This window comes from Dreissena polymorpha, chromosome 4 (genome assembly GCF_020536995.1).
Source record: "Dreissena polymorpha isolate Duluth1 chromosome 4, UMN_Dpol_1.0, whole genome shotgun sequence".
Classification (NCBI taxonomy): domain Eukaryota; kingdom Metazoa; phylum Mollusca; class Bivalvia; order Myida; family Dreissenidae; genus Dreissena; species Dreissena polymorpha.
Genome location: NC_068358.1, coordinates 109,979,237 through 109,988,108, shown reverse-complemented (window position 1 = coordinate 109,988,108; position 8,872 = coordinate 109,979,237).

Here is an 8,872-nt window from a genome sequence, read left to right as displayed (position 1 = left end):
CCACATCTCTAAAAATATTTGTGAAATTTTTAATTATTGTGTCAATATTTGCGTTATTTTGATCTACGTGACTATGAATAAAATTGTTAAAATCCGTTGCCCATCTTATTAAACCATCTCGGAAATGCTGTTTTTCATCATCCCTCCATTTCACGTGCTCGCTTATGTATGGTTCGTATACTGAAACTCGCAAGTTACATTTTATATTAAAAGACAGCGGGGCATGATCACTGAAATTTTTCAACTGTTTTACACTAAAGTTATCTGCTATATTAAAGGAATGTTCACTTAGAATCAAATAATCGATGACACTTGCACCATGAGTATTAAAACATGTGTATTTACCAATGCTATAATCCGAGCCCCATCTCTCGTTAGCGATTCTCAATGTCGTGGCCTTACATAGGTCAAGTAAATTATTTCCTTGAGAGTTACTTCCCTTATCCATCGAAAATCTTGGTAGCCTGTTATCAGCTAAATAGTATTCGGGGTCAATATCGTATACATATGAATCACAAAGAATGACATCACATTTACACGCTGTTCTGGCGTTAAATCCCCAGCTAACATTACTGTACCCAACCCTTGAAAATGGTTAATATCGCTACCGAGACTTTCAAACAGGTCCGTATCTATCAAGTTGGCCATCGGCGATTCGCTTCCCCACATATATACTGCTGCAATAAATTTATTGTCATTATTGTTAAAAAACGATTTATCTAGCTTAAGCCATATTATAGTGTCGTGAGTATTCTTAACAACCGATATTCCACTGGTTATGTTACTGCGCGTATATATTACTATACCGCCACTATTGCGCTTTGCTTGCCTGTGTCTATATTTCCTAAAAAAGTTATTACAATCGTACCCAGAAAGCTCTATTTTGCTTGATTTGTCAGTCCATGATTCTAACAAAATAATTAAATCATACTGTGATAAAAAAAACGAAATCCGGATCCTCCCGCTTGGCTGCATTCAAACCATTACAGTTCCAGACTACACACTGTAGTCCATCTGGCCCCTCCTATGCATCCTTTATTGGCCTGCCGTCGATGTATAAAGTGTCGTATTACACCCATGCCCGTTTTCCCGCCTGCTTTTCGCTTTGGTTCTTTAAAGAGACGCCTCCTTTTTAGTGCAACTTCCGATGGGAACTGCTCTGTGACGTAGAACGGCGTTCCCATTTAATTTCGGCTGCTCCCGCGGACCTGCTCTCTGTCATTGAAGAACGAGAATTTGCACACGATGCTTTGGTGCCTCCCATCGCCGCCGTTTCCGGCAGGTCTAATTCCGTTTGTGTTTTTGTGGCCCATCCTGTGCACTCTCTCAAATCTCATGGCAGCCACCGCTTCCTTGGTAAATTTTAGCTTCTCTCATTACGTAGTTAAAGGTAAATTAATATACCGCAGGTTGTCCTCAAATCTTAATTTAGGACAAGGATTAAAGCCGCATAGCACTTAGGATGCAATTTTAATCATATTTGCCATGAGGCTATCATGCCATAAATAACGTTTAGTAAATAAACTAGATACGTTGATAAGTTAACTTTTCAATATGAAAATATTGAACATGATAATCATTTAATACAATCACAACACGTATTTGTAGATCTGTATGACTTTTTTTTTCAATTGTTTTACTTTTGAGATCGAATATAATGAAGTTCGAGCTCTTTGTGTCCCGTTGATTCAACTTAAAATTATCACGTGACTGATGCTTTAATATCAATTCGGTGTGTGGCAGAATAAGTTTATAATCAAAGGTTGAAAGATCGACTTGATTTTGTGACATATACATATGTATTTTTGAACATGTGTTTATTGTAAACGCCATGTTATGTATAATATATGTTATTTTCCGAAATAAAGCTTTGTTGCGCAATTTGGCCCACATTTGCAAGTTAATTCGTTCATAAGTAGTCTGAATTTAACAAATCACATAAACCTTCAGAACCTAAATAATATTTTCTAATAATAAGCGTGATTTAAAGGCTTTACCAGGCGGTTTCATTCCAGACTCCCATTGAATGAATAGCCTTAAGGAAAGCAAAAACAAAAAAAACTCCCTCTCAAAAATAAAATAGTCATTTAGACATATGTATCGCACCATTCAAAAAACCGTATCAAGGACGTTGTTATAATGCTCAAAGTATTCCGTTCGAGAACAGTATTGATTGACCCCAAAGGGCTTTGTATGTGTTCAAATATTAAAATTTCAATACAAAACGTTTTCACAAAACTGACTTGTACGTTACAAAACGGCTCGCGGTAAAATTATTGTTTACACAAAAGTCTGGAAATACATCTCAATCTTCCCATCTCAACGTGATTGACTGATCGATTCAGTCAATTGAGTAGGGTTTTTTTCATTTTCTTTTCAAGTTGGTTCAACTCCTATCTATTTTTGCTGTTAAGTGTGTAATTTTCGGAGAAAATGCGGACACTCTAATTATAAAACACTTTTGATCGCCTGTAAACAAAACATCATTTAACTATTTGAAACGGAAGCTTGAACAATTCATGTAATAAAACGAACGGCGTAGTAACTGTAAAATGCTCTAGGCTTGTTGATTTAATATTCCATGTCGTGCTCAAACGCCGTAAACATATCAAGCCATCATTGTGTGTAGCCATAACATTACGAAATTCCATCAGAACAATATCAGTGAAACCATCTTAGAATCATTAAAGCGGGTATATACGATTTTGTCAAATATTAATGAATTTATATAAACTGTGTAAAATACTTATTATATATATATTTCAATATAAATTAACATAAAAGTTAAGAAGAACATGTGTCGAAAAATGCGAAATAAGCCAGATATTTAATTCTGAAATTGAAAACGGCTGTACAGCCGAATTCGCCAGCATGTATACCATACATGTACGATGTGCATCTAAACTTAGTTTAACGGTTTATTTGAATTTCTGCAACGATATCTATTCATACGACACATAAACACCATCTCCGATCCTAATACAAAGACGAATGCTTCGGTTATTGTAAGAAAATATGTACGTCACTATCGGCTCGGGGCGCTAATTTGTCTTTGCTGCATTTTATGAAATTCGGCTTTAATGTATAATTTTTCTTGCCTATTTTGTGTTATTTTAACATATTTTATCAATATATTAGAATTAAACACATATAAAAAATCGTATATACCCGCTTTAAAATAATAAATAAAAACACATATTATTATATAATCCGCTCAAACACAAATTCGAGTGATTACGTCAGCTGACAGGCATGTGTGATTTGCCGATTTGTTTTGATTTCTGTTTAAAAATAACTAAGATGATTGTAACTTAAGGCTTTTATTTGTATGCTGTACACAGGAATTGAAATGTAAATTTTTAAATGTATTCACCCAAATTAAATATATAAACGATTGTTAAGATATATTACCTACATTAAATAATCATTTAATTGATCGTTTTATATAAATTTGACAGGAACTCAAAAATGCGCTTACGGCTCTCGAATAAACTTTGGCGGTCAGGAAACGCACGTCTCTCCGACATTTAGAGTTTTTCTACATATTTAAGTGCGTTTCGTTGCGTCAATGAATGCACTTAGATTATATCAATATATTTTTTTCCTGTGAATGATCAACAACTGAAATTTAATTTGTTTAAGCTGGATTAACGTCCTTAAGACGCTGAAAGGCAGATGGGTTAGAAATCTATACCGCTGAGGAGATTTTGAAAAGGAGAATGTCCTACAAGAAGTGAACAATAAAACCTATTTTATTAAGGATTGTTTGATTGAGTATGAGTTATCACAGTTGAGAAATCACCGAATATATACATTTCCCTTGCAACCATGCTTTTGCGAATAATGTCATTAATCTGTCGTAGACAGATGATATCCGGTTTATTAATCGATTTTTTTGTTTCATAAAACGCAAGGAATTACATGTTGATACTCATTTTGCTTCAGCTTTCTCCAAACATAACCATTTACTATCGTCTATAGTTTGTTCAAAACGAGTGTGTACATATGTGATATTGTATCTTAAAGCTACACACCTTGAAATAAAATACATGTTAATCAATACATATAGATGCAATTTGAAAGTGTGCAAAATTGTCATTAAATCTATAGCCTAGTTAGCAAGTAATTAACTATTTTTTTTTATTTTAAAACCGAAAGTAGGATTTCTATCCATATACGTTCATTTCGACAAACGCGATTATTTTTAAGTTTAAAGCTCAAAAAAGACGGATTTCTACCTTGTAACCACCAGATATATTCTTATAGGCAGAGATAAAATTTAATCTATAGCCTAGTTAGCAGGTAATTTATTATTTTTCAAACGTTACCGCTTTTAAACCTAAAGTATAATTTCTAGAAGTATACGTCCATTTCAACAAACGCGATTATTTTTAAGTTTAAGAGCGCGAAAAAAGACGGATTTCTACCTTGTAACCACCAGATGTATTCTTATTGGCATAGATAAAATATATTTCTTATTTATACTTAAATATACTTTCATTTCAATGTGTGTGGCTTTAAATAATTATAATACTTATTCACAATTTAATGAACGTGTGTGTAGTATAAAATGTAAAAAAGGAATAGCATGCTTCTAGAAATGTAAGAGGATGAGTATGCATGAATCGAGAGGGAATCTAGGAGTACCATATAAAATGTTAAATGTGGACATTTCACTAATTTCCTGAACCTTCTTTAAAGCCTCTAGTAATGTTGTATCATATTGTGTCAAGTAGTGTCACACATTTAATTTATTTTTTTACGATATTCCTGGAGAAAACATTTTATTTCATTAAGCTCCTGAGTGAAACTGTCAATTAACAAAAATGCATAATACTTTAGGATTTTTGTGAACTTCCTAGTTGTATGGATTTACTGTAATTATTAACAAAATCAATAATAAGTCTTCATACTTTTATTTTACAACAAATTGCTATGAATATGGTCCTAAATGTTGGTCCTGACAGACAGAATGCGGCGACGTATATGACGTATCAATTTTATTCAGTTCTCTCTTTGATAAGCCGCTATGGAGATGCGTGACTCCGTCATTTGAGACGTTTATATGAGCTCTAGTAATAAAATGATCTTCGATGTCTTGCTCCCTGTCAAGACGTGTCACTAGGAAAGAACAGCAGATTGTATCGGCAATGACAATAACAACATATGTCATTTGCGTCTTGAAGAAATACATCAGAAATGATGGAAAGAAAAAAACAGAATGTGTGGAATAAAACGTCGCGGCACATTGATCATAAAAGCGATGGGCAATAAAACAACCGATGAATGTTATAAAAAAAAACTTCAATTTACTATCTATATATGGTTCATTCAATCTAATATTGTTGATCAATGAAATTTATATTTTTAAAAAGTTATCGCCGATACCGATACGTTTACTGGCAGGGGTTTTTCATGAAGGGGCCCACGTAGAATTGATGATTAAACCAAGGTCTCGAGTTTATCTCTCAAAGATGCACAGGGCGACTATAATATGAATATTATAATCAGTCATGAATGAGTTCCTATGAACCACCTCACCCACTGTAGAGTCAACATCTGTCAATCGGCATGATTGGCAGATGTTGACTCTACAGTGGGTGATGTCACAACACTGACCCGGGGTGTTTAGTTGAATATAGTTTGTAATTTTTGGCCCCACACTTGTCTTCATACTGGGCCAGACTGTTCATGGCTGATCAGGTGAACGCCTGTTTTCAGGGTCTTATCTATTACCTTAATATTGAGAATAGAATTGGGTAGATCGGGCATTAGTGGGCATTGTAATTATTATTCGTTGATATCAAATCAGTTAAATCAGTTCAACCATTACTTGAGGTGTCAGTACACGCATTATCAGTATCAGTAATACAGTAAATTAAATTTTACAAATGCCCTATATAATATATACCATTATCGCTTTGTAATATTTCGAGATTTTTAACACATGTGTTGTTACTGTATTTAACTTTTCTCATAATTATTATGTTTTTCAGCCTTTATTTTGTTCACATTTATAACATAAGAACTGTTCTAGGCTTGCTGATTTAAGATCCCAAAACTTGAAACTTGAAACTTGCTAATTTGATTAAACGCCTATTTATATAATTGTATTCAATGGCTTTGTACAAAACATATAAATATACATACAATTGATAAAAATGAGAGTGATTGATACTTTTATGCAGCATTAATTTAAGGATAAATAATCTAAACATGTGTGATATAAATAAAAATGCTGTAAGAAACTTAATCAATAAAACAATACAGGCTACGATATTAAAACACAGGAAAATAAAATATTATGTAATAAATTGATATAACTAGGGTTAAGACAATAATTATAATGATATTAAGGGTTTTGGCAACATAAAGATACTGTTTTTCATTTACTGAAGGGATACGTGAAAGGATATTTCTGCACTCTGGCTGTCGGATCCCACAGCTACCGGTCGCCTGTCACCCTTACGGACACTTCTTTTGGGTTTTAACCTTATTTGAACTATTTTGACTACAAGTCACAAATAGACTGATCAAGTGTGACTACATGACACAACTTGAAGGTTAAAATTTCAGTGTGACTATAAGACACAATTAGAGGGGCTAAGCGTGACTCAAAGACCGCTTGATGATGTCATTCAATCATTTAGCAAAGAAGCCCTAATGATTTTTTGTTACCGGTCACTTGTACAATAAATATCCTTTTTGAGCAAAGGAGCCCGCACAATTTTTTAATTTCTTAGTCCTCTGAGTCATGGTTGTTGGACAAATAAGCCCATACAACTGAGCCTCGATTTGTGTTGAAATCACAGTTAGTCAAATTAAAATAGGTTGTAATAGTCTCTGAAGAGAAATGTTTTCAAATTCCTTTTGAAAATGTCTATTGAGAAAGAAGTCCGAATGCTTGATGGCAGGTCATTCCACAGTTGCGGACCAACAACTCCGAAACTCCTGTCCATGAAAGTTTTTCTCTTTGTGCGTTTCACATCATAACATCCGTAATACGAGACGGTAGATTGTAGGTTACGTGCTGGTACTTTTTCTTTTAAAAGTTCTGTGAGGTATTTTGGCGCGTGACCAACATAACAATTATACATGAAGTTCAGTAATTTGAATGTTATCCTAGCCTTTACTGGTAGCCAGTGTAGTTCATACAAGGCATCTTTTGAACTGTCATATTTCTGTCAACCGAGTACCAATTTGGCACACATGTTTTGGATACGTTGCATTTTGTGTATTTCGCATGGAGCTGTTCCATACAAGATGAGATTACAGTAATCCAGATGGGATATTACCAAAGACAAAACGAGTATTTCTGTTAATTCTTTTGTTAAGTATTTCCTTATGTTTTTGATTTTAAAGTAGTTGTACATGCATGTACTGCACTTAATTTTGATGTGTTCTTTAAAATTTAGTGTTTCGTCTAAATATGCACCCAAATACCGTATGCATTTTTCTGCTTTAACAGTGTCACCAGCAATATCTATTTCTTTAGATTGACATTTATTTAATTGGGGTCTACTACCGAACATGATGAATACCGTTTTTGATGCGTTCATTTTCAGTGTATTCTCGTTCATCCAGTTGTTAATAACGAGTTGACAACTTTCAAGTTCTTGAATGGCAGTTCTTTCAACAGAAGAAGATGTAGGTTTGAATCGCTTGTTTGCGGTGTGGTCGTCTGCAAAACCGTAGACTGTGATGGAGGGAGGAACGACATCAAACAGTGTTCCAGCGTACGTCAGGTAGAGCCATGGACCAAGACAACTACCCTGGGGAACACTACACTCCAAAGAACGTGCCGCCGATATGGCTGAATTAACACTTATACGATAGCTTCTTGGACGAAGATACGAGTCTATCCAGTTAAGTGCCATGCCACATGCACCGTATTGTTTTTGCAACACGTCCAGTAGAATGTCATGATCGACTGTATCGAAGGCAGCACTCAAATCAATGGTGATAAGTGCTGTAACCTCTTGTTCCTCCATACCTTCGAGTATATCATTGACTAGTCTATGTAAAGCAGATTCGCAGAAATGGAAATATCCGTAGGCTGACTGATTTTTTGGAAGGAGATTGTTTTCATTTACGTGTATATTGAGTCTAAACAGAGCAGCCTTTTCAATCACTTTCGATAGAAATGATAAGTTGTTCACTGGTCTATAGTTGGCATAAGTCAGGTCTAGTCCAATTTTCTTAAGAAGTGGTCTTACTATCGCCTGTTTAAATTTTGAAGGAAAACCTCCTTGACCCAGAGAGAGATTAACCAATTTCATCACGAACGGTAGTGACTCGTTTAAAAATGATTTTAGTACTTTTGTTGGCAATGCATCTAGTTCGCATGATTTTGTTTGAAGATGATTGATGATCTTTTTCACTTCATCTTGGGCTAGCTCCTCGAACATACCGAAACATGGTACTTCCTTGTGATCGGGTGTGAATTTTTCGAAACTTGCAAGGGCATCTCGAATTTTGTTTATTTTATCCAGGAAGTGATCGGCAAAATTTTCAGCTATCGCGGTGTCGCTTTCACCTTCCGGCATAGGGTTATCAGTATTTTTTCCTGTTAATTCTGATACAAACTTGTAGAGTTTTTTTAGAATCTCCGTGAAAATCAATTACTTTTTGACTAAGCGATCGTTGCTTCTCTGCATTCAACCCGAAAGTGTATTTATTTCTGGCATTTTTGAAAAGTTCATATTGGTCTGGTTTTTGTATTTTCTCCACATGCGATTCCACTACGAAATAAATATGGCGACGGGTCACTGCTGTGTGGAGCCATGAAAAAAAGACTATACCGCAAATATATCTTTAAAGGAACATTTAACTCAATTACCTAGTAAATACTAGTAACTGTTTCCTAAAATAA